The 27,041-nt window shown below is 42.9% G+C and overlaps 1 long non-coding RNA gene across 1 annotated transcript; it reads right to left on the bottom strand.

Moving 5' to 3' along the window:
• Positions 1 to 6,712: 6,712 nt before the first annotated feature.
• On the bottom strand, positions 6,713 to 20,842 carry LOC144104468 (uncharacterized). The gene is made up of 4 exons (XR_013308545.1): positions 20,724 to 20,842; positions 13,682 to 13,821; positions 13,475 to 13,590; positions 6,713 to 6,800 (listed from the first exon to the last, which is right to left on the bottom strand). It is a non-coding gene; the product is annotated as an uncharacterized LOC144104468 (long non-coding RNA).
• Positions 20,843 to 27,041: the final 6,199 nt, after the last annotated feature.

Below are 27,041 nucleotides of genomic sequence, written 5' to 3'. Positions count from 1 at the left end.
GAAAAAAGAAATGTCTTCTTTAAAGTACATATCGTGCCATTTAGTAAGCACTTATTATTTATCTTGATTTTAGACTGCTTCAGTATTAAATAAATGCGGCACTGTAATATCCTGCACTATATGGGTGCCTTGCATGGCAAATGATGTTATTTAAACTTTAAAATGTGCAATGTAAATCAGCGCGTTACACGAACTAAGGATACCTCTTGTCCACATCACTATATGACGTTTGAATGGGCGGAATTAAAAACAATCTTACAGCACTTTAACAATGTTACATCGAATAATCCACCGATAGCGACTGTTGCTGATCTAACACTAATATTATTAAATTACATGCTATCGATTCATTTCAGTGTCAATGCCTCTCAAAGGTAAAACCAACATCATGCCACGGAATGACTGAGGCCAAATTAGGCGGAACCTGGTTTAGTCCACATCAAAAGGTTTGAATTGAGGGGGTGGGGGACATATTTTGGGAGTCACCTGGGTCAAATTTCAAGGTTGCCATTGTGTTGCTTGCCGTCAAATTAGCCTGGACATCAATTTTCGTCCCAATCGATGAAGGTCAAATTTTGCGAGGGGGTGCGCCAAATGTGGCAACATTTTAGAAACTACCCGGGTCTGATCTGGAGACACGATCAAATTGCCCATAGCCAAAGTGTGCTTCGAAATCTGACTTGAGGCTTTTGCTTTGAGATCGCAAAGTCGGAAGGTCGCTTCAATGTCATGCGGATCCCCTATACTGAAACTCGAGTTTTTGCGTTGAGTAGATCTATCGCCCAACTCAGTGTAATGGATCACCGTGGTGGCTCAGTGGTTATGGCGCTCGGCTGCTGACCCAAAATACGCGAGTTCAATTCCTGCCGTAGGAGTTGCATTTCGATGGAGGAGAAATTCTAGAGGTCCATGTACTGTGCGTTCTCAGTGCACGTTAAAGAACTCAAGAAGTCAAAATTTCCGGAGCCCTTCACTACGGTGTCCCCATCGTTAGTCACTTTGGGACATTAAACACGCGTAAACCTTACCAATCTGCAACCATTCTAAAAGCGGTTATAAAGAGAGCCGGAAAACTTTAGCTTGCTTTACTAGGAAGGTGTAGACATTGCTGTAACATTATAGTGTGAACACTTCATTGCATACACAACACGCTCATTTCAAAGAGAACATTCAGAAACGCTCTGCAGGAGTGAAATTTTGGTAATCGTATTTACGAAGACAAAAACCAATACGTTTATTTTGTGAAAAAAAATTTTGCACAAATTTAGAAACAGCGAAATTTATTTGGTCTATCCCGATGTGTTGGAATCATTCAATCTTTGCAGCTGCGTCAAAGCGCTTGCATGAACGACGATCAATAATTTCGCTCCCATTACTTCACGCTTTGTTTGCAAAACAGGGCGGCATGAACAATTAGCATTTGAAACAAAATGTACAATTTTATCATGCTGCTTCTGCAAGGGCAAGGGAGCAGCCATTGCGCCAGCATGGCTAACACGCATCTGTTCTTCGCACCACAGGCGTTCCTGTCCCTGGCGACGTGTTGCCTGCTTGCTTCGCAGCCAGTCACACTTCATGAAGCTGGCTGTCTACCCGATGCCGATGCGACCGTTCGCATTTGCCACGCATGCGCCTACATCGCGGAACAATCTCCTGTCATCGTACCAGATATCAGGCTCTTCGCTACCACAGCGACACCGCAGCAGCCCGAGCACTTTAAGGCCCTGCAGCCCGTCACCATCTTCAGTGGGCAAGGGAGCCATTGAGAGAGCAGCCATTGCGCCAGCATGGCTAACACGCATCTGTTCTTCGCACCACAGGCGTTCCTGTCCCTGGCGACGTGTTCCCTGCTTGCTTTGCAGCCAGTCACACTTCATGAAGCTGGCTGTCTACCCGATGCCGATGCGACCGATCGCATTTGCCACGCATGCGCCTACATCGCGGAACAATCTCCTGTCATCGTACCAGATATCAGGCTCTTCGCTACCACAGCGACATCGCAGCAGCCCGAGCACTTTAAGGCCCTGCAGCCCGTCACCATCTTCAGTGGGCAAGGGAGCAGCCATTGCGCCAGCATGGCTAACACGCATCTGTTCTTCGCACCACAGGTGTGTAACCGACACTCTCTTTTCGTTAAGAAAAACGATAACAGATTCCTTATTTCCCTCCCTTGCCCAAGGGTGATTTGTGCTGTTGCCTGCGATTGCTTTGACTCTGCATATCTGTTGCTATGCTGCGGCGACGTCGAGTCCAACCCTGGTCCCAACACACGTACCGCCTCTGCCTCTACTGATCCGGAACGCGATTCTCAGCAAATGAATGAGATAATGAAGTTACTTAAAGGCATTGACAAAAAAACGTCTGAACTCACGACTGGCCAAACTAAACTGAGTGCAGACGTTAACACAATCAAATCAAGCCAGGCAGTCCTCGAAACTAAGTTGCTTGATGTGTTCAACCGTTTGGAACTGATCGAAAGCAGATGCAAAACTCTGGAAACCCTAGAACTCGACGTCGCCGCAACTCAAGATACTGTCGAACAGCTGACTTCGCGACAGTATGAATTACAGGCTCGTATAGATAACCTTGAAGACCGTTCACGACGGAACAATTTAATCTTACGCGGTATACCCGACGCACGTGAAACCTGGGAACAGACTGAAAAAAAAAATTATCACTGCATTTTCAACTTCTTTAGGCACTGACTTTGATCAACCGGTCATTGAGCGCGCCCACAGGATAGGTACGTTCTCACATCAAAAATGTCGGCCTGTAGTTATCCGGTTCGGCTCATTTAAAGACCGTGGCAGAATACTAGCATGTCGAGCTAAACTTAAAACTGACAACATTTCTGTATCAGAGGATTTTTTGCCAGCAACCCGTAACGCGCGCCAGCAACTTACTAATTTCGCTAAAAGCCTGCCTCAGTCACCAAAGTTCCAGCTTCGTTACAACAAACTCTACGTTAACAATAAGTGCTACATATACGACAGCGTGACAAACAACATCGAACTGATAAAGGAATTTCCCACCGAAGTACTCGAAGAGGACACACCGCGGTCGCCTTCATCAAATGCCCAAAACACCGAAAACGCCCCGTAGCATCACGAGAGGGGACGTGGGCAGTCGTCGCCTTCACCACGCACATCTGTTCTTCTCGCTAACGTAAGAAGTATCGTAAACAAACGTGATGCATTTCATTCCGTAGCTGACACGTGTAACGCAGATATTATTGCACTTACTGAAACATGGCTTCATTCTAACATTCGTAACACCGACATTTTCCAGGACTCATCCCGATACACTTTTTATCGCTGCGACCGCACGTCACGTCAGGGTGGTGGCGTATTACTTGCCATTTTTTAAAACACTCCGGTCTTACGCTATTAACATCACAACAGATCTCGAGATTGTCTGGGCATGCGTGGAACTTGGACACTCTAAAATTGTTTTCGGGGTATGCTACCGTCCTCCCAGTCACTCTGCTAACTTCCTCGATGATCTGCACGATGCCATAAATGCTGTTTGCACACGACACCCCCTGGCGCCTGTTTTCTTACTTGGCGACTTCAATCTTCCTAACATATCTTGGTCTTTTGATACCCCAGTTCAGAACCCTTCTTCTAACTTAAGCACCGATTTCTTAAACCTTTGTTCTACTTTTTCCTTTTCCCAACTAGTCTCTCAACCGACAAGAATTACTAATACCACTGCAAACACGCTGGACTTAACACTGACAACCCATCCCGATATGGCCTCAGAAATCACTTACTTACCTGGTCTCAGCGACCATCTATCGCTCTCATTTGACATTTGCATCGTTACTCCCCCAGCTGAGAAGATTTCTAAACACATCCGCGACTATAAAAAAGCTGATTTTCAGGCCATTAACAGGGAACTCGCCGAATTTATCGATTATTATTGCAACGGGTTTGATGACCGCTCTGTCGATACTAACTGGAATCTATTCGTTACCAAGGTTAAAGAATTAACAGATACATACATACCATTACGGACAATCTGTTCCCACTCGAGAGCCCCGTGGTACAACTCCTATCTCAAACGACTGTCCAATCGAAAAAAACGTTTCTACCGAGTTGCGAAAAGGTCTGGTAGTAACGCAAAATGGGAGGCGTACCGCGAAGCTAACGCCGTTTACGTAACTGCACTTAAAAGCACAAAAAATAATTTTCTTCACAATACACTTCCTAGCATTCTTTCCACTGATCCTAAAAAGTTCTGGCGCATTGTCAACCCCAGCCACAGCGATACCATTAACTTATTAGACGAGAATGGCCTTGCCATCCCAGATGCAGAATGCCCAGCGGTACTGAACTCCACATTCTGTAAAAACTTTGTTCATTGTACTAACACCATTTTTCCACAAGCGCAGACATACAACTACATAACTATGGATCCCATTTGCATCGAAGCTTGCGGTATTGAGAAGATTATTGAATCCCTTAAACCATGCTCCAGTCCAGGTACTGACTCAATCAACGAGAAATTTCTTAAGGGTTCTCAAACTTACTGTTCATTGCTGCTTTGCAAGATATTTCAACAGTCCATCGACACCGGTGCTCTGCCTGCTGACTGGACGGTCGGGAAGGTGGTCCCAATCCATAAATCAGGTAACAAGAATTCACCCCTTAACTACCGTCCCATATCTTTGACAAGTATTCCATGTAAAGTATTGGAGCACATATTATACACAGGTATCGCGAACTTCTTGGAGTCAAATTCATTTTTTACAGACATGCAGCACGGTTTTCGTAAGCGACTGTCTTGCGAAACTCAGTTAGCATCATTTACGCATAAACTTAATCTCATCCTTGATCGCCGCTCAACAGCTGACTGCGTCTTCCTCGACTTCGCAAAAGCCTTCGAAAAGGTATGCCACAAATTACTACTTTTTAAGCTAAGCAAACTAAACCTTGATCCTAGGCTTTTTTTCTGGCTCGCATATTTCCTTTGCAACCGCACTCAGTTCGTAACTGCTAACAATGCCACCTCTCCATCAACCCCCGTCCATTCTGGAGTGCCACAGGGATCCGTCTTAGGCCCTCTTTTATTTCTTATTTACATTAATGACCTACCTTCTTGCGTAACCTCTAACATACACTTATTCGCTGATGACTGCGTAATTTTTCGCGAAATTAACGACACTAACGACGTATGCGCTCTACAGAATGATCTATCTGCTATATCTGCATGGTGCAACTTATGGTTAATGCAACTTAATTCTTCTAAATGCAAAGTTTTACGTGTCTCCCGCACATCATCTACTACAGGTGCATATTGTCTAAATAATACCATACTGGAGGCCGTCACGTCATATCGCTACCTCGGAGTTCATATATCTTCCACTCTAAATTGGTCGCTCCATATTAACGCCATAATTAACAACGCTAACAGCATGCTAGGCTACCTACGCCGGAATTTCTCCAATTCCCCTACCTCCCTAAAACTCATGTTATACAAAACCCTTGTCCGTAGTAAACTAGAATACGCATCTGCAATTTGGGACCCCAGCTACGCAAACTCAATTAATGCACTCGAGCTTGTACAAAATAACGCCGCCCGTTTCATCCTACTTAACTTCAATCGTACTGCAAGTGTCACCTCCATGAAAAACACGCTCAACCTCCCACCCTTAGCCTCCCGTCGAAAATTTTCACGGTTATGTTTATTTCATAAAATTTTTTACAACTGTCCCAATCTATGCGATGAATTGATATCTCCTCCGTCTTTCATCTCTCCACGGCTAGACCACGTTCACAAGGTCGGTATAACGTCGCACGAAACAAAAGCTTGTTCTCAGTCGTTCATTCCCCGTACATCAGCAGATTGGAACCACCTTCCCGGATCGACAGCCTGCATTCAAGACATCCTGCGCTTCCGTAGCAATTTAGCTAACATTGTATACTAAGGTTCACAACAAATGTACTTATCATTCTCCATTTCCTTTGTTTACTTTAGTTTCCCTTGTTTTGTTCTCTTACCTTGCACTTACATATTATGCTTACTTCTGAATTGTATAACCAGGAACATGACGCTTGTATGTTGAATTTTTGTTTTTGTTCATTTTTTGTGATTTGTAACCACTCCCCTCTGAAATGCCTTTGGCCCTGAGGGTATCAATAATAAATAATAAATAATAAATAAATAAATAAAAGTCAAATATCCTCCATGCGCAAAGATTTCGCCGCTCTCTAAGCCGTCCTCCTAAACACTACAAAAAAATACTGTGTTGCAAATCGCTGACGTGTTTTTTGCCTAACTCGGCTAACGTCAGTTAATCCTCATGCCTATTTTTTTGTTTCACGAATGTTGGAGCTTGGTTAGTTTGGTTAGTTGTAATTGCAATCATAGATTTGATGCTTTTGAGAGCTTGTACGTCATATATTCAAGATGTTTTCTTTTTTCTCTCGCCTTTCTTGTGTTTGTTTTTGGTCCCACCCTAGCCCATGAGTATTTGCAGGTATCTAAAGAATTTTCGCAAATTTTATATGTTTAGACTCATAACAATTTTAGACCCACCTCTGTTTGCCGCTCAGATCCAGGGTGGAAGTGCGACTCTAATTATGACATGAATTTATCATTACCGGTCATTACCTGGGTTAACCGCGCTCTTAAAACGATTGAATATGCGTTAAGATGTCATTCTCTAAAATATTGCCCGCTTTCCATAAACCGCGTGCACTTACTTTGAGTGCTTTGCAATATCCACGACGAGAAAATACCGCATGTGTTATTAGGGTCTTGATATTCCAGAATTTCTAAAAGACGAACCCTGGTTCCTGGAAATGAAAGAAATGATCCGCACGGTATTGCGCACTTTCAAATTCTTAAGGATCTGTAAAAAGGCAGTTTTGAAATGTCGTAGCCTTTTTTTTTTGAAGGCGTTTCTTGTTGAAACTGCAGAGGCCGTATTCCTTGACGAAATGAACGGTGGAGCAAACAAGGACACTAACAAGAAATAAAGAGACACCACATGCGCACTTGTTAGTGTCCTTGTTTGCGCCGCCGTTCATTTCATCATGCACCAACTCGCCCCTCCGGCCGTTATTCGGTCGTATTCCCCATACAAACGAAAGATGAGGTATTTAAAAGCAACACCAATTTATCCGAACTACCTATTAGTGAATGTGAAAAAAGCGTATAATTTTGGATTTTACTGTAACGGCCGTGAGCAAACCGGGCAACTTCAAGTGAGCAGGTCTTATGACCAGTTCTTCCAGATTATCCATTTGTCCACTTGGCAACATTGCTGAACGTCCCGTATCTTTAAGTGAAATAATATGCATTCACTAATGTCCAGCTGAGGATTGCAGACTACTGCAATGCACATTGGCTATAACGTGATTGCGTAGCCTCAACATATTTGGCGATGAAATCCAAGGCTGTTTCAAGAACCTATCTCGTTTCGCAGTCTCACTTGTAAGAGGTCCGTGCTCCCACCCAGTTATTATCACAGTGCCGGCAAGCTTAAAACAGACAGTAACTTGAAAACATTCAGGCTACTGCAAGCTTCCATACAAACGATAAAGCTGCACAACTTGTCAGACAACTATATAATGTGTTTTAAATGTACTGAGAGAGTTTGCTCCAGCAAAAAAAGAAGAAAAATATTGCCTCGATTTTACGCGGTATAAATTTGGTTCCAAAACAAAGTGAGGCATGTTTAGCAATCAAAATATGCAATTATTATAGAAGCAGTGAGAAAGAATTCTCATCGTGTGTTGTATATCTGTTGATAACAAGCATGACTAAAAATTTGCTCTAAAATACTTACGTACTTCTTGATATCTCTAGAAACGACAGACACTACACTTTCAACTATTCCATTCAGGCGCTGGGTCCACATATGTGATCGCGACTTAAGCCTGCGCGTACTTTCATACACAAAGCGAATTTCCAGCTTTGAATACCGCGCTCTTACCATTTTGACCCTCCCTGTCAAAGTCTTGGCGCCATGTCTTGCAGCTACATTGAAATGCGTTTGTAAAAAAAGGAAAGTCTGTGCATCACATCGTTCTTCGGAGGGACGAGTAAATAATTTTTTTTTGCATTCTGTCTTTACAAGCGAACGTGAATTGTGCAATTTATGGCATAGAGTATGTCGACAGGCTAATGCAGAAATGGCACACCAATTTTCATTGTCATAGACGAAGAAAAAGTGCTGCGGTGGACGTTCAAAACTTTTCTATATCCAGCAATTAACCACCTGTGTCTTGGCCACTCCCCCGTAATGGGTATGTGCCAGCAACGGCTGAGGCCTTCCTTCCTTCCAAAGTGGTGTTTCCACATAGGTAGACATCGCGCCTTAAAGGGACACTGAGGAGAAATTGAAGTTGGCTTCTATCGATAGAATACAAGCTCCTCATCACAAAAAAGAAACTCTTACTGAAAACAAAGCTCTTGTAAGGCAGAAAATAGCAAGAACCAAAATACAGGTATCGCCGCCATAGGCCGATCTTGCAAGTACAAGCGTGCTGACGTCAAAGGACAAGAGACGCCACCTTGGAGGAATATTCCTTCCCACATGGATGTCGCGAATCTCTGAGGCTGACAAAGGAAGGTTGCACGGTTCAATATTTAAGTAAGCTTTGTTTCAAAGCCGATACTGCACCTAATTGTTGTATACAAATAAAACCGATGCTTGGCGTCGCCAAAGGCGGTCAGGGGAGTTTCGATTTATTATGGCGTTTTGAGTCTATGAGCTCTGCGTGCACCGTGGCCTTGTTTTTGACGCTCCTCGATTTACAAGCGCCGAACAGCAGAGGAAATCCCAGTACCGCTTCAAGTGCTAGCTAGCCTTTGAAGGAGCCTGTTAAGGCTGGTCAGATGATCGCCGTGGTCGATGAAAAACTGTGATGGCACGATGGTCGGTGATCGTACAAGGCAGTTCGCAGTATAAAGAGCACTTGTGTCTTCGCACGCTCGCCCGGCGAAACATTCCTGGCTCTGCCAGTCAACTTCAATCTACTTAACGGAAGTCGTTTATTAGGGACGGGAGACAAGGTACAAGGCAGTCAAGAAAAACTGCTGATGGCTTAGCTCTGTTAGGCCAGGATATACGTAGCAAAAGCGCGGAGACTTCTGCATCAGAAGAGTGCATTCACTAGAAGTGCCTTTATTGATGGACACCCTTCAGCCGTCGTGGCGGAGTAGTAGCGTCTCCGCCTCAACCGCCATACGTTCTGGTTCAATTCCGAGCCTCGGCGCACGTTTTTTTTTTATTTAGTGAGTGGGCGGGGGGTTTAAGTGGCTCCCATAGATGCCGCCACCGAATACGTTGGTTAGCGGTTAAGCGCAGACTCTTTTAAGGCGCGTTTATACGCCGGCGTAACGCGCGCGCGCGCGCTGCACGGCGACGCCACGTCGGCCAAAGCGAGACCCGCTATACTCCACCTGCGCTTGACCACCGATGCGTTCGGCGGCTTCGGCGCACTCTGACCGCACTGGCGGAGCCCTTCGAGCATGTCTGTATTTCGCGCCGAGTGCGCCAGCCGCCGCCGACCTGGCCAGACCGATTCGGCTCCGCGGCGAGGTGCGCGTTGTGACGTAATTCAATAGGTTCGGCAGTTGGGCGGAGCTGTTCTTTTCAAGCTCTCGGCTATTTTAATCAAATCACAGTACACATCTTAAGGTACATGCAAGTGGGCGAGAGAGCCCGATCCAGTGGACCCCGTACCTCCGGATACACACCGAACCCCTTGAAATGTCGTGCGTCGGCTTTACTTTCAAGCCGCCAACTTTAAACATGAGCGCCCTTGAGCACCCATCCGTTTTTTTGTGGCAAAAATGAAATAAATAACCTGACCCTTGCAACCGTGGGAGACCTCGACGCCACCTGCTGCACCGTGCAACAGCGCCGTTCAAGGAATCACAATCCACTGGACCCAAAGCCCCAGCCAGGCTCCGACGAGCGCGACGCGCCGACCTGGTCCTCGCCCCTCGTTACTCCCCGCACTGAGGTTATGATATTTAATTTGCAACAGCTGCTCACGGCGGAAGTGGAAAATGACCCACCGGCGCCTGATCTAACCTTACTCCCTCAAAAGCATTGCACGCTCTGTGGAGCTGACGTCGCTGAAATGCAGGCCGGGGTTTTCGCGAGAACTTCGTCGTCGGGTTGGGGAACGGGATCCATCTTAACGCTGGCAAGACGCCGGTGCAAACGTAAACGATGCGACGGTAGCGACCCCCAATAGATGCCTTCAAGCGGCGGTAGCTTTAATTTGGGCAGCTGCTAGACCGCACCGCTAGCCCCAGAAATCGCGGATTCTGCGCTTGCGTCACGTTTCACGTCACTCCGTCTTGTGACGTCATAAGAGTTCTCAGCGATGTCATAAGAGTTCTCGAGTTTGAACCGGAGGGGAGGGAAAAACATTTTCAACTTGGAATCCAAATTTCTTTGAAATAAATGCATCTTTCGCTCGCGGACAAGCGGCAACCGACATGAAATGCTCAACTATTACATTTTGCTACAAAAGAAAATTGATGGAGTTCTCAGTGTCCCTTTAATGCCGAAAATATAAAAGTGGTGTTTTCCCGCCACAATGCGCCATTTTTTTGTGCATGAACGGTAGAGAATGCGCATACTGTTCACGGGCATTGAAAACTATGCTTTACAAAGAGAACGTTGGACGACTCCTGCGCTGAAGTGTTTTTCAAGAAAACAGCCGATGTAGGAGCTCCTACAAGTAAGTGCGGCTGACCGAGCAATGCAGACCCACTATTGGTCGCAAAGAACTGCCACTGAGCTAAGCTGCCAATAAACACAGTGCACTATGACCAGTGAATAATGTCAGGCAGGTGTAGAAGGGTCTTAGGCACCCTACCAAATCCAAAAACGGGTCTGAGACCACCGGTGCTACATTATAGAACGCATGAATCTGGAGGAAGCAACCATTTTCAGTGGCGGTCAAAACATTTTTTCTCTTGTTTTGAAAATTTCGCGGTGGTTTTTAGCAATAATCATTACATTTTCTATGAAACCCGAGACGGAGAAAAAAACAAAGTGGCAGCACTAGACAAAGCGGGGGGGGGGGGGGATGAAAAAGGGGAGCCCTCGCCCTCAGACCATTGTCTGTTCAGAGCTGGCCGCTCAGCTCCAAGGCTACAAAACAATGAGTACATTGGTAGAGGGAGCGGACAGTTTGTCTCAGGTCTCTGACATAGATTGGGCGAACAACCGCCTTTAAAAATCACTTCTCATTTTTGTATATACCATGTGTAAAAGAGGCCGAAAGATGCTATCTTTCTCTCCCTTTCCACCTGTGCTCAGATCACTCGGGACCACTTCAATGCAGCCGGACTTGAAGCATTACTTATGATGAACGCAACCATTGGCCCACACTTCAGAGCACGTTAATTACACAACGGTGTCGATGTGAAGGCTGCACATCAAAAAGCCACGTTCCATGCTCGAATTACCGAACTTTCTTATGTCTGTCGTCAAAAAATGTCTGCTTTTATATGTTTTATAAGTCATGAACTACAGAATAATTCCCTGAGGCGTATATTCGGACAGCTAAACATTTATTCATGTCTCACGATCAGTTAGAAAAAGCAAGCAAATCTAGCGGTATTTACGTTCATGTATCAGGTTTAAGGCGCTGTGTCCACAAATGTGGACGTGAAATAAATATGCTTAAATATGAATATTTTTGCACTTCTGCTTTGTCTACTGATCGTTATTTATGCAAAAGATGATTTTTCTTTTCAGCAGATTTAATTGGCGCCTGATGGGGCTATACGAGCATTGTTTTTTTTTTCAAAGAACACCTGTTAGCGGCATTCAGAATGAATACATAATGACAAGACTGGTCTTCCTAGTTCTTTCTAAGAGGAACCAAAGTTGTGCCTTTTTATTTTTTTTAACGAAACTGATTTCTGCCATGCATGATAATTGGGAAATTATCTATTCTCATTCCCGATTAATTTCAATTTAGGAGAGATTTTACAATGTAAAATTAAGTAAACAAGCTAAAAACAACTAAAAATAGTTCTTACCTTTATCTCTCCAAAAATAAAGCAAAGGAAAGCACAAAGACCAATTATTTAAGCTTTTAAAAGGGTGGTAATTATATACAGTGGCCGGCCAAGGCGCTAATTCAAAGATCGACTGATATTAAGAGGTGTGTGCTTTGCGACCGCTTGTTTCTGCCAACTTTGCTTTCAACCAGAATATAACAAATTAACTTTGCTTGTGAGCTCTCTTTTGAAATTAGAGCGTCATTCTAAGCGCCCTGCACATGTGCACACTACGAAAGAGTGTACGTAAGTGGCATTTTATCGCGTTCCATATTTAGACGTCTCTTGTTCCTTACCAAGCAGACCGAGCAAAGGACAAAGTCCAGTAAAGAGGGTTTTAACGCATCATGGTCCCGAGATTACCTATAAAGGAGTGATGTGTGAACGTCACCGTTATTTTTCCAGATGTAGAATACATAATTGACAGTTCTTGAGCATGCGTGGAAGAACTAATCTATCTGCGCGATGAATATCTCCTGTAGAATCTTTCCGCGAATCTTACGTGTCACATGACTACCACACAAATCTTTCGGAGTGCATGGCACGAACATGCCCCTCGCAACAATAGGCGGAGTTTCTTAACCCCTTTATTCTCTTTGTGTGGTGCTACTCGCTCTACCTGAAACTCATTTCTTTGTCTTAGGTGAAATTAGCGTTCTTCTTCTAGCAAGGAGGGTACTTTTCGGCGCTAACTAGACAACGAAGCGAACGAGGATTTTTAAAACAATAAGATTGTTATCAAGTACTCTGCCATTATCTAGATGGCAGTTCGCACAAGCAATGTCGCATTTTTTCCCCAAATACTCGAGTCTCTCTCGTGTGCTCGAAAAAGAAATTATTATTAAAGACGCGTTTTTTTCGAAATTTAAAATTGTTACTTCTGCTTTTAACACTTTTGTGAACTTCAAAAAAAAATTAATTTGCGGCAAAAAATACACTCGCTTTTCGCGTTCACAACTAAATAATTTGGGATTGTTTTGGCGTCGGTATACTATATGTGTACAAATCTTTATGTTAAAACCAACAAAATTTTAGGGACTAATTTTAGTCATCCGATGATGCACAATGAATCCTCCTTTAATGAGGAACCTGGAACTGTAAGCAAATGCGAGTCCTAATCGCGTTGGCACTTTTTGTGCCAATAGACATTTTATTGCTTCTAATAAGGCACGAGCCTAAAACCTGAATGCATTTTTGCTGCAAACGGGCTTTAATCTAATATCCGCACTATTCGAGTGTGGATCTGTCGATGTGGATTCGACTCCGGAGAGCGCATACCGAGAACCAAGCTCCAATAACAAACTGCTAACAGGAAAAACTTAAAGTTAGAGGTGTGCTCGGCGAGGAATAAGTGGTAGAAGGCTGAAGGTGAGGCAAGGCACCAAGCCCCCCGCTCTGGGGATAATATTTTCGATGAGAAAAAAATTCTTACCTGGTGCATTCTTGAACACGTCTTTTTGCGTGTTGCCATTTCCTCTCCTTGTGAGCAGCATTGCATCTGGATAGCCTAAAGATCGGATTATCGTCCCTCGCCATCTCTCTGTTTCCCTTTTTGGCAAGAAAAAATAGGCAGCCTTCTGCTACTACACATCGGACATACACAGTATATAGTCAACGTGCCAATATTTAAATCTCTTACCATGCTTTGTTCTTAGTATAATTTCTTGTAAACCAAATGTTGCTATTATTTATTTTGATTTTAGACATCACCAGACATGTTATATTAGTATTCTTAGTGTTGCTGTAGTACGTCCAGATATTGTTGCGTCCAGATACAAACTTGATGAAAAAGAAACAAACAATATTAATGCAGACCATATTAACAAATACGTCTCTCTTTGACCAAGAATATTGTAAAATTCTAATTGTAAATAGCACTAAAAAGCCTACGGTTAAGGGAGTTAGTACCTGATCATTTCTCATATAATGTAGTCTTAGAGTATCTTTCGCGGTATATTTTGAACAACAGGTACAGGAACCACAAAAGCGGAATTGCTTCAGTAAACGCTGAAATAACACACGGGGAATGTTAAACATTGGATGCCTCATTCCTCACACTTATTGTCACAATCGGCATTCACACTATATTAAATATACAGTTGACTGTACTACTAAATTTGAAACATAATAATTTCACACGTTCTTACAAAGATCGAGGAGTGCGAAAAAAATTGAATTCCTTCCCACTTTCCTACAAGAAGATTCCCGTCAAGGCATTCAGTGGGCCAAGAAAGGTTTGTACAATTTATAACTTTTTGTACGCCTTATAACTTTCAATTTATTGTGAATATAATATCTAAAGCTTACGCCTACAAAGACTTACCATTATTTTTCCTAGTGGTTAAGCTCAAATAGTTAAATTATAGTAAGCAAGTGTTGAAGTTCATTGTAAAATCACGAAAATGTACGTCAAGCTTTTTGCTTAAAACAAGATGATAATAATGAACAATTTAGCAAAAAAAAAAACGCTGACGTTCCTCTGCCACACTATACCTCCACAATCATTCTACCAGCGTTGTTTGGGCTCAATGTTGCTTCTGTGGGTACTGCGTAACTATTTTTAATATGCTCATTTTCTGAACCACGCACTAATTTTAAACAAAAAATCAATTATTTGAACAAAATTTTGGACCTTCAGTGGAATTGATACTCTAGTTTTGCTTAATACAAACTGCTGCGAAAGGAAGAACTTCTGGCTTCAAGCGCCGCCAGCCCTACCTAGTAGAAAAAATAATTGAGGCTCCAGCACACAGGAGAGAACATTTTGTTTCATTGAGCACGATTCCCCACGAATTTTACTCTAAAAAGAACCACTTTCTACCTTCCGAAATGGTTGGATTCAGTACTACACACTGTTGGGCCCAATATATATCAGGTTTCCACTTTAGGAACACCTTAGACCAAATCTGTGACGTAGAGTCTGCCTCGTCTGTGTTCCTTGCTCCTTGGTCACCAATCAGCTCTAACATTAGCGAGCTGGCCAAGGCACTGCTTCAGGCAAGTGCAAACTCTCTGCAACGTCGCTGCAGCGTCATTACATTCATAAATACGAGGAACACCAGCCTTAAAATTTATTTGTCGTTGGCACAGTTACCTAAACTTACAGAATAAAGAAGACAACTTTACGGATCTCTTAGTTATGTTCTGGACACCAAATGATCCTCCTGCAATGTACAGTATCAATTGCACAACGTACGGATAATATGTGCTTATCGGTGGTCTCCAATGCTACACAAGTCATAAGGGGAGAATGTTCTGGTTATGAATCAGCGCTTTGTAACTACCGAAACGGCGGTAACAGAACATAAAATACGTAATGAATGTATATCTCCGGATTCCATGGCATTTTATAGTTTAGATGCAGTGGACACACTGAAATGTTCATTCGACAACAGGATATAACTGGAAAGTGGCAGGAACGAAGCGAATCATGACGCATAGCCAGTGTGTTTCACACTAACAGATGAAGTCAGCGACTGTGACGTCGAAATATTTTATAGCACGTAGAGTTCTTTATAAATTGGTTCCAAGCGTGTTTAGTTAGAGAATTGGGTAAATACGTCGCTACTGTCGTAAGCCATATTCCGAGCAGTGCCGACTATAAGCTCTTGAGAGAAAAGTGTCTATTATTACTGGCACCCATGAGCTTCGACATGGCTACTGTTACCGCATATACTGTGCAACGAATAATTATGGATGCATCGATAGTGATTGACGCAACCGCCAACCTTCTAGCTAGAGTGTAACTGAATCGTGTACGGCATGTTTGTAGCTGCCAAGACATCACATTAGCTGTAATGTGCTCACATAATGGAAGCCTGCGCAACCAAGGCTCCACTTAAATCTATTGGGACAATCTATTGTTTAAATCTATTGGGACAGAGAAACGCAGGGCTGTAATTGAAAAGATGGGAACCATAAAATAGCTGCCATACAATTTAGGAAAGTAGCAAAAATGACGGGACAGAAAAAAAAACGGTCCGCCCAAAAGGACTCGAACCCCCATCCCATAAATCCGCAGCGCCCTACACTAACTACTACTCCATGACTGCCACACGGAACTTCTGCGTTATTTTCGTGGGACAAATATCACGCTGTCCTTTTCATTACTTTGCAGCTGAAGTGTAAGACGTGAGATGAAGTGGTTATTTGTTTGGTTTAAGGAACGGAACTAGAGAACTCGTCTTTCACTGATACTGTGAATCTTGCTGTGTGCCGCTCATTCAAAGCTTAAGCATTGAAGCGCATTTTTCTGACGTCGCTAGTAATTTTTTGCTAGAACCGGAGCTCTGTAAAGCAAATACCTCAGTTATTCGTTCCGTAGCTTTACAGTGGCGCAACAAAGAAGGGAATGCCATATATAAGTGCCAACTAAACGTATGTCCAAGCACATTGAAAACGCCGAACGACAGGCAGCTTGCATAACCGGTATTCAAAGCAAGACAGAGGGCATATACAGAGAAACAAGGAGAACATTGTGTGAAACAGGCCAAGAGTTTCCTTTTCTCTTTTTCATGCTCTGGTTCGCATTTGTTACTTCCTTCTTGGTCTCTACGTTTCTACGCGTTTCACGACGCACGCGCGACTGCATACGAGGCACTCATCAACGCCAATGTTTCCAGGAGATAGATGTAGGCTGATGTAGGCTGCAGCTCCTGTCTGCGCACGAGTTCCACGTACGTGCGTTCACACGAGACATTTTCACCCCAGATATATGTGTTCACCAGAGACATTCGCAACGCGTTTGAGCTCGTATTGAACACAAATGAGTTCGTACTAGGCGCATCTCTGACACATGATAACGTATGAAACACGTGTTCATACGATGCACGTTTCTCGACACATATATCTCATGAGCCCACACGAGACACATTTTTGATACATATGACCTCGCATCAGACATATAAGTGTTCATATGAGGCAGGTATCTTGACACAATAACTTACCTGCTGCCATATGGGCTCATACGAGACACATTTGTCACACCTACAGCTCTTATGTAACACATATGAAATCATACGAGATTTTACAATAGTAACATGCCCTTCCGTTCACCATCTTCTCTCTGAGTTTTGAATTTCATGCTTGTCTGGATGTATTCGGGAATATTATATGATAGGTGAGCATTTTAACTATTTTCTTTTTAGAGCACTACCTAACACCTGCGCAGCACCGAAAGCTCTACAAACAGTTGAAGAAAATCCTCTTTCCCCCTCAGCTCTATTACTCTTCCTGCTTTGCTGATAAAGGACACGTTGTTTTGCCTTCTGGACAGAGAAATGAAACTTCTTTGTGCGTCAAAGTATATTGCTTTACATTCTGCCTCAATTTTATATTCCCAAATTCTGGCTGAAAACAATTTTTACTTTTCATTACCCCTCACCTGCGCGACCTTCTTCCTAGGAAGGCATCGAAAAGCCATCTAATCATTCCCCGTGAAAACTTGTTTTTCAACACTCAGTTAGGAATTTTAAAGTTCTTCATTTTAATGATCCACAGCACACGATTGCCAATGGCAATTCGCTGAATTCAACACTATGTTGATATGACTTCGTTTATGAATGCATAGCTTGCTGAAAACGTAGTTCTTCAAAGCAATTGCGCTTGCAGAAATGGATATTGAATTTCTGTTATTGTTACGATGTAATCGTGGTAAGACATCACAAATTATTCACAAAGGCCACATAAGTTGTGTTTTCGCGTCAGCTCGACATTATAAATTTCTAATGAGCTTTCGAATTTTTTTGTGCCAGACTAAAATAATAAATTCAAGATGAATATTGGTATTAAATTTTAGGAACCCACGTGAAAACGCAAATTCTTGGTGTGTTTTTGCAAAACTGTCCTGTCGAAACAGAAGATAGTTTTTCTGATTGCTATAGACATCAGAGGAGCATATTTTTCAAAAACCGCCTTAGACAGTTTATTTCATTTTTTCTTGCAGCAATGATGCATATCAACTAACAATACTTTGCAGCTAAATCTATTCATTTTAACTGCCGGAGATTGTGTATCTGACGTCATAATTATCTTAGAAAATTTAATTTATTAACACCTCATCACTAAGACTACTTACGGGGCATCTTTTGACAGAATATAAGCTTGAGCCCGCGCTATAAAGAGGTTCATATCAGGTGAGTGTACCAGTGCGGCATGTACTTCCAGAGATCGTTGTGCCCTATTTTCGATCTTGCGGCTTGCTCATTTCAGTGGGTTTATGAAAACTGTCTGCAGCAATGATTGACAGATTATAGTCGTGAACTGCTCCACACTTGACCGAAAGTAGCACATAGAATAATGTAGTGGATGTTTAAATTATATGTAAGAGAACTTGACCACAGAGATTTCAGTGTGCTGTTAAAGAGTCGTTAAAAAATTATAACTCATACCATTCCTTTTTTTTGCCATAGCACTGGTTTCATTGCATCATCAATCATTCAGAAATATATCATGGATACAGCATGAATACAAAATAAATCAATAATAAATTCAAGAAAAAATACCCATCTCATCTTAATCAGAAAATCGGTGGCCAATAATAAGCACCAATACATCAGCAACGAAACTCATAAGTCATCAAAAATACTTGAATGTGATGTTTGAAATCATTGACTTTTTATCAGAACAACATCACCAATTTTTGCAAGGATAAGTTTTTATTCCTAGCTACGGGACTTTATGCAAACGATTCTCCAGCTGAAAGATGCAACTCTAGATATGAATATTTCTTTTTGTTAATGTCTTGTTTACCGTCGATTACGCTTCAGCGCGCGATTGTGTGAACCTTTCGGGCCTTTAGTTTGCCATCTGGGCACGCTAAATTCTCTAAGTGTTGAACACAAATTGGCCACGAGTAGGAGGCTTTGTAAATAAAAATAAGGAAATACTCATGAGAAGTGTTATTTCAGCTCTGGCTTGACGGTTTCAGGCGTCGCTAAGCATTTCTGCTTGCCCCACGCAGCATGGTTTCTACGCCGGCTCAAATCCAAAACTTTTTACTTTTTATATAAAAGTAGGATTTAAAAGGAATGCCGAGTGATTTTCATTTGTCTTGAAAATAAGGAACCCCCTGACGAATGGGAGGTTTTCTATGGAGTTGGCATAGCGTCAATTTCTCTCCCTTCTGCATGCATTACAGCTGTGTTTCGGCTCATGAGCTTCACCGCTCTGCCATAAAATCAGCTCATGTCATTGCATGCTGAAGAGACAATACATATTCCTAGTATTTTATTAACATTTCATTTTCTGTTGTACATTTTTCGTCCATTCGGTCCTCTTTTAGTTGTCACTAAGATATACCCGCGGCTTTCAAGCATCTGTTTCAAGCATCATTCCGGCATGATTTCATTAGGGAAGATTGCCTAGAGTGCGATGCTATTGCTATTTTCAGTCTTGAAATGCGCCTAATCAAATGACAAACAGTTGTTTTCGTGGGTGCTAGTCACAACAAACTTGTATTTGAGAAGGTTAGTTTGAGGCCTAAAACTGTAAAAGAGTTACTTCAGGCCGTTCAGGGGTAAAACTCCGCCCAAGTTGATGTTTGTAAAGACGTAAAGAACTTCACTTACGATACAGGTGTAGTTAAAGGCCGTATGATTTTTTAAAAGCACTAAAAGGACGTCAAGATACTTTTGTAATATTGACGACATTTAAGTTTCCGAGGGGTCACGAATTGAGCGGTGATCACTATGACAATCGCTCTTGAAGGATTTAGAGGAAGCTGGCCTTATGGAGCAGTAGTGCATAAAAAATAAAATAAATCAGTGGCTCTTGCGGAGCAGTTCCTGACAGTGTCCTTTAATTCAAATCCCGCCTGTGCATTCACACCGCCCCCACCCACCGGCCGGGCTGAGTGTATAAAAAATGGTGGTTGCGAAAAATGAATGTCTGAGGGCAAGTGCCTCTCTTAATTGCTGGGCGCTTCAAATAAGCCACTGGCGGAAGTGCATTGTGGTTTGGGTTTTCTTGCCATGCCCTGAACTAGATGAACATAGTAAAACCTTGTACTCAAAAATACTTCATTCTCACACCTATACTCAGAGCCAAGCTCCAGTTCATAAAGAGAGCAACGTTTTGTCAAAGTAGGTTTTGAAAAATTCAATTCTTTCCGGAAATTTCTCACTGTGGACTTTTGCACATAGCGGGAGTTTTCTCAGGGAACTCTTTCCGGGCACGTACTTTCATGGGAAATTTTTTCCTACGCCTGGTTTCGCAATGTGGAGCTCTGTTTCTGTCTCTCTCTATTGTGTGGATGCACCTCTGTGCTCTGTTCAAACCTTTTGCAAAAAATTTACATAAAAAAGACGTTTCTTTTTTCTCACGTCAAGAAGTCTTGAAAGCGTAGCTCCCTTGAAGAGCTAAGGCGCCATCCTCAGCGTTCGAAAGAAGCCATAAAACAGCGTATTCATATTGTTTTTCTCCCTTCACAGGATCTTCCGTCACGGGAACTTGTAAATTCATAGAATGCCTGGTTGTATTAGTCTATGTGGTGTGTATTTTGTGCTTTGGAGACGTCAAGCATCTTTGTTCGTGTTAATGGTGATAACACTTTTTCCCAAAAAGAGAAACACGCAAAAGTAACCTGCTTTGCTGCTCCTGCGTGAATTGAAACTTTCATTCAACAACCATAGAGCTCACGATCATGCTGTAAAGGAGAAGCACAATGAAAGAACTTTACTCACGGCTGTTAGGTTGCTACTGAGCATAGGCGCGCTTGTCGCTAAAGAAAATGCTCGGCTTTGGCTTTGTAAGAAAATAATAAAAGCAAGCGCCAAGTGCAACACTTGTCCCCGTTCCATGTTACCGCGAAAATATTTCTTGAAGTTGAGTTCTTATAGCCGTCTCAGCAACGGAGTATTCCACGTCACAAATGACGCACAGAAAAAGAGGCGTGACAATCTTTCGTGTCGACCTTTACTGTGAAGCAAAAGCAAGTTCACTGATATATCAGCTCCTAGAAATGGTAGAAGGAATTCCTTTTATATGTGAAAACATACGCAGAGAAATCATTAGATCGGCTGCTATAAGTGGCCAAATTAGTCAGGTACTCTGGAGTCGCAAACATTTGGCTTAATGCCCTGCTACATCAAGAATTCGGAACTAAGACTATAAAAGCAGCGATGCGACACATATGCTAAGATTTTTGAAAAAGTCATTTACACACTGATTTTCTGACTTCTTTCGTTATTAAAAAAAGCAACACATGGAATGCTGAACCATTACACTTTAGTCCAGAATGATGCCAAAAACCTTTATTATATTCTGTTTTCAACTCGAATTCGCCTATACGTGACCGCCGCTTTGTTTCTGACGCCAAACGCAGCCAGATTTACTTGGAAAGATATCAGCCACATTTACCTTCATCTGCGGCTTTATAGGTTGTGAAAAGTACATTCCGCGCTTTGTTCGAAGAGTTATTCGCCCCTTTCGATTCAAGCAAAGTCAAGTAGGGCGGTGATCCTAATCTTCGACAACAACCTAGTCCACTTCCTGCTAAGGCGGCCTAGTTATCTTAATTTCTGAGCACAGGTGAGCCCAGTAAACAGCCGGAATACCACTCTAGCTTCTGCATTGACGTGAACATATTAATCAATGAAGTGAACACAGCCTCATGAAACCTGGTTGCTGTGTGAGGTATGCCATGGACCGCTCTTTAACAGACGAAACAGAAGACCAAAACCCACCGAGATAACAGAGGGTCGCGACAAGACTCACAACAGCCGCCACCTCTAAGAGATTTTCCATTTGTACGGAACGCTATACTGCAGGGCGACCGACCGTGGAAAAAACTTTCGACGTCCACTATGAGCTTCATTGCGACGTCGACCCGAATCACTGGCGAGCAGTCATTGGCACCTTCAAGATTCAAAGATTCACTTTGTCAGCACTAGCATTACCGTTGCAACAAATCAAGGCATTTGCAACATTAAACACGTAAAGACCTGTTATCAAGCCGGGTTCCATTTTTTTGCGCTTGAGGGCCTCGCTAATGCGGTCTACCCGAACCGGTAACCAATCGAAGACGTAAGATGTCCAAAGGGAGACACTGAAGGTCGTTACCGCAAGTATTGTGCGCGAATAAATAGTGCTGTCATTGCTAGTCTAGAATACAAAAGCCAAATGAAACTCATAACACGCATGCTGAACCCGCATTGTTAAGCAGTGCGGGTTAGAAACGACAGATGAAAGAAATAACACGCAACAAAAGTGCTGTGTTGAGCTTATTTTGATTGTTCTTAAGTTGTCTCTTCCTTCTTCCCGCGATGTTCACAATGAATATATGCGCGAAATGCAGCCATCATTATTTCTACTGAAACAATGGCATACGCCTATTGGTGAGCAGAGCTGAATATTACAGAAATGAAGCTCTTCTCACTAATGCCACGCGTAAAAGAGTTACATTTTTTCACTCTCGTGCGAAACCCGCGCAAAGCCTTCGCAGAATGTGCACAAGAAGCTTGTGCCATTTAGTAGACTTTCTAAACCTGGACTCGGCAGTATAGCCCTGGACACAAGTCTGCGGAATTTACCCGAACACGAGCTATTCCGAGCGTTTCCAGGAAATTGTAGGAGAGCATCGGTGGCGACTGCTGCCGTCTTCTTCCTAGCTACAAGCGGCAGCTGTTAAGGGTGCTGTGGTCAGAAAAGAGCACCAGATGAGAGCGTTGGCACCTCGAATGTGAAGACTGCACGAAATGAGTCTCCCCTTGGAATTCCTTTCTTAGTCCCATGCCTGGAAGGCCAAACACCAGTCGACACGAGCTTCTTGCGCCATACCGCCGCCCGTTTCTTATCACCCGCACCAGCTACAAGCCACCCGCAAGCCACTAGAAATTAAACGCCCGGAGTGCCGTTGCCAAACCGCCACCTGTGATTTCATTTCTGGAAAGCCGGCCACATCGTGAGACACTGTTCATGCCGAAGAATCGGTCGTAGATGATAATCGCAGCATGTTTCGAACGCAGCAATTTTTTCATTGTTTGGAATTATTCAGAAGACACGGTCACATCGTAAAGGCCTGACCAATGTATTTTAAAGTCAGAGAGAAATTACTGAAATCTTAAGCTAAAAGACCTTATTCGCTCACAATGTACGCGCCTTCGCGCTCGGAACGCTAATTTTGACGGTTCAATTTTGCCCAATTCGTATGTGCGCCGTACATTTCGGCGTTGCCTTGATTTGCTTGTGTCTTACTATCGTCTCTAAGGCTAGGCAGTGCTGTCATTTTTGAAGAAGGCACGCGGAAATAAATTCGCTTAGTGTTCGCTATTTTGCGTCTTTCTCTCTGCCTGCCTTGGAAGGACCACCTCCATTGTGTTCATTACAACCTCGTTTAATATGTCTGTTTCAAAATTAAATGAACATGCACCGAAAGTGACGTTGTAGAATTTAGCAGAATTCTCTAAAAAGAGACCAAAGAGAATCACAATTCAAAAACAGGTAGAAAAAAGGGAGATAAACAGTCGCAGTGTTTGTGTTCCAACTCATTCCAGTACTGCTCGGGGCCTCTCTTCTACTTCGTATAGTTTTTTTTACATGTTATAATATGTAAAGAATTATAAAACACTGCCACTTGGATATTTTCGCTGCCCGTGCAGGTCCAATCATATGTTTACAACAGCACGTTGGTCATTAAGCTTGCAAGCGAAAAAAATACGGGAGGATAATGCCTTGACCCTTTGCACAAACAGCATTTCAAATAACTATAGGACAATTCAAGAACTCAGTATCATTTGATAGCTATGGGTTACTAACGCCGACGAGAAAGCGTCTTAGCACTTCAAGTACCCGCCGCGGTGGCTCAGTGGTTAGGGCGCTCGACTACTGATGCGGAGTTCCCGGGTTCGAACCCGACAGCGGCGGCTGCGTTTTTATGGAAGAAAAACGCTAAGGCGCCCGTGTGCTGTGAGATGTCAGTGCACGTTAAAGATCCACAGGTGGTCGAAATTTTTCCGGAGCCCTCCACTACGGCACCCATTTCTTTCTTCCTTCTCTCAGTCCCTCCTTTATCCCTTCCCTTACAGCGCGGTTCAGGTGTCCAACGATATATGAGACAGATACTGCGCCATTTCCTTTCCCCAAAAAACCAATTATTATTATTCACTTCAAGTAGGCATGGAAAATGTTTCTTACCGCAGAGTCCAGTCAGCGTCTTCCCACCGCGTCGTAGCGTGACCTCATTTCACGTTACTAAGCCACAAAATTTGCTACATGGAACCTTTGCACTTTCGTATAATGAAATTTGTAAAAAAAAATTGTAGGACGCTTAAGCTAAGCCTTTAAGATTGGAACGCGACAACGCGTTGCAGCGCTGCGAGAGTAATACTCCTTTATGCATCAGTACACAAATGCACTTCACGAATTCAATGTCCAAAAAGCATTCACTACGTACACTTTTATTCAATTCGTACCAACGAGCCTTCGTAGCGTCAACAATTTGGACGCTTCGAAGGATTGTTATTATGATATGTTTGCCGCAGTGATTTACCAAAAGGCATAATGTCATGATACAAGAAACTGATGATAATGAAAACCTACAATTTGTAAATGGCTGCAGACCGAAAACGCTGTCTAATAATGAATATATCATTTTCCTTACGGTACTCTCAAACTGGCTACAGCTTGCAAAGCCTACGTTGACTATACCTCACCAAACATGTGGCTAGAGGGGACGGTGCATGCAGTCCAAGTTTCATGTTCCGCACATGATGTTTCAGCATTGCGGGGACACTCGTGAACAACTAGCACTGCTGCATATTGAACTGGCAAAGGCGTTCTATCGAGTCTGATATTCATATCTTTTTTGTCGTTTAAATCACGTCATTAGTGGTTGAAATCTTTCGTCTGGAATACGGCTTTGTTACAAATACTGTTCCAAGCGCTTGATTAATGATGGTCTCACAACGAATCTGCGTTCAGTCATCTGTGAAACAAGGTTGCTCACTGTTCCCGCTCCTGTTAGCACTATACATTCAGCCTCTTCGCATAAGTGTTATAAATATTAGTGCCGTCAGTGTTTTCTGTATTATTGGTTACGAACTGAAGGTATGCAGATGACCTCGCGTGTTTCTGCGCTCATAAGCGAAGCATCGATGAGGTTGTTCGTTTAAATGAGGACTTGGGTTCAGTGTCGGGAGCTCAGATTAATCGTGCTAAGAGTTTCGGTCTATGGTTTTGAAGATGGGGATGGACACCTGCTGAATACGCTGGTATGCAATTGGCACGTGGTCCACTCAACTATCTTGACGTCCCGTTGAATGCTTATAAGCACTGTGCACATTGCTGGAAAGACCGCGTGCCAACTCTTCATTGCTATCCTCAGACCTGTGTTTCCGATGTTCTCAATTTTTTGCAGAGACCGCATATAATCTCTTTCTCGCCACTAATCTATGAGGCGTGATAATATTTTCCGGCCTGTAAGCCTTAGCGGCCTTGATTTAATGCACCTATACGTGCGGCAAATATTTTCGCGCTTCATGTTGTTTTGTCATACAACACGCCCAATAGTGCGTGCACTCTTGCAAGTTAGTTTAGTTCATGTTTACCGAACATCATTGTGTCTATAATGCTTTTGATCAAACTTGTTTCGGGGGCTTCGCGCCTGAGCATACTCATAAATTCTGGACACAAGCATTTTGACCGAGAAGCAGCTTATGAACGCATTTTTTTCGCGTAATGTAAGATTTCACGATAACAATCAGTATATTCGCAGGTGACCCGAAGGCAGTCTTGTATTTTTTTTGTCTTCGCGTTTTTGCTATACTACCGCGTTGGATGCTATCGTTCTCCATTAGTTTTATATGGCAGTTTTACTGTTCAATGCGATTGATGGAAACATTTGAAAAGAAATATTGCTACATATAATAATACTATACCATCACATTCAACATTTCCATAAAAGTGTGTCCGATTTTCAAATTATTTTGCCCGAGGAAGCTCGACGTGGGTGTACTTGGGTGTTCGTTTTCTGCTTGTTCGTTTCTATCCTGAGTTTACGTTTACATTTCCGATGAAATGATAGCAGAGGAACTTAATTTGTGTGCATTCCCCACCACCTATCTATAGTTCTAAGTATTTGGACCGGAACATCAATACCCAGAAGTGTGGGTAAATGCTTTCCCGGCGTGCGCCAAGATATTCTCTGTATCCATAGCGAGACATTGCCCTCTAGGACATTGTTAGAAAAAAAAGGCATTTTTGTATCCACGGTTAGTTGCCGCCATTGTGGAGCTCCAGAAGCAATTGAGCATTGTTTAATTAATTGCAAAGGTACAATGCACTTTTGGAATATTTTGTAACGAACGTTCAAGAAAAGACTTGACACTGCATTTTGTGAGATTTCTCTCTGCACTGGCATTTGTTAGCCAAAATTTAGATTATGTTCTTTCTGATGCTTCTACACAGCCTCTGGAAAACGCGTATGACGGGCGGACATTGTGAACCTGTTGTTGCTACAAGAGACCACATGAGCAGAATTATTGTTCAAATAAAGAAATTTTATAGACAGATTGATTATGAACCAGAGTGGCAAGCACTTCTACTGTTGCGTTCTTTATGACTTTTTCTCTAGTGCAACCGCAGCGGTGGCCTAGTGGTTTGAGCATCCGCCTCGCATGCGGGAAGTGGGCGGCTCGATTCCCAGTGCCGCCGGGTACCGACAGGTGATACAATGAGTACAAACTTTCTCCTGGTATAATGGACGGCTAAGTTAGTGTGAAATGCTTTTAAAATGGGCGTTTGACCTCATCTTGTGCAATAAAAACTACCTTGTGCCATGGCGCTTTTTGGCCAAAGCTGCCCTAGCGCCATAAAAATTCATAGTCATCGTCCTCAAGATTTTCTCATGCGCGTCGTTGCTTAGGTGTTTCCAATTATGATGTAATGGTTATGTGCCCTGTCTGGCGTCTTTTCTTGCGCTTGGTTGTTTAGGTGGTTCTTATTATGCATTGGTTGATTTGCGATTGCGTTCTTCATAGTTTGTGCATAATTCATGCACATAG

Source organism: Amblyomma americanum, chromosome 9 (genome assembly GCF_052857255.1).
Source record: "Amblyomma americanum isolate KBUSLIRL-KWMA chromosome 9, ASM5285725v1, whole genome shotgun sequence".
NCBI classification, from domain to species: Eukaryota; Metazoa; Arthropoda; class Arachnida; order Ixodida; family Ixodidae; genus Amblyomma; species Amblyomma americanum.
Note: the sequence above shows the minus strand (reverse complement) of the source record. Positions and strands in the feature narration are given on the sequence as shown.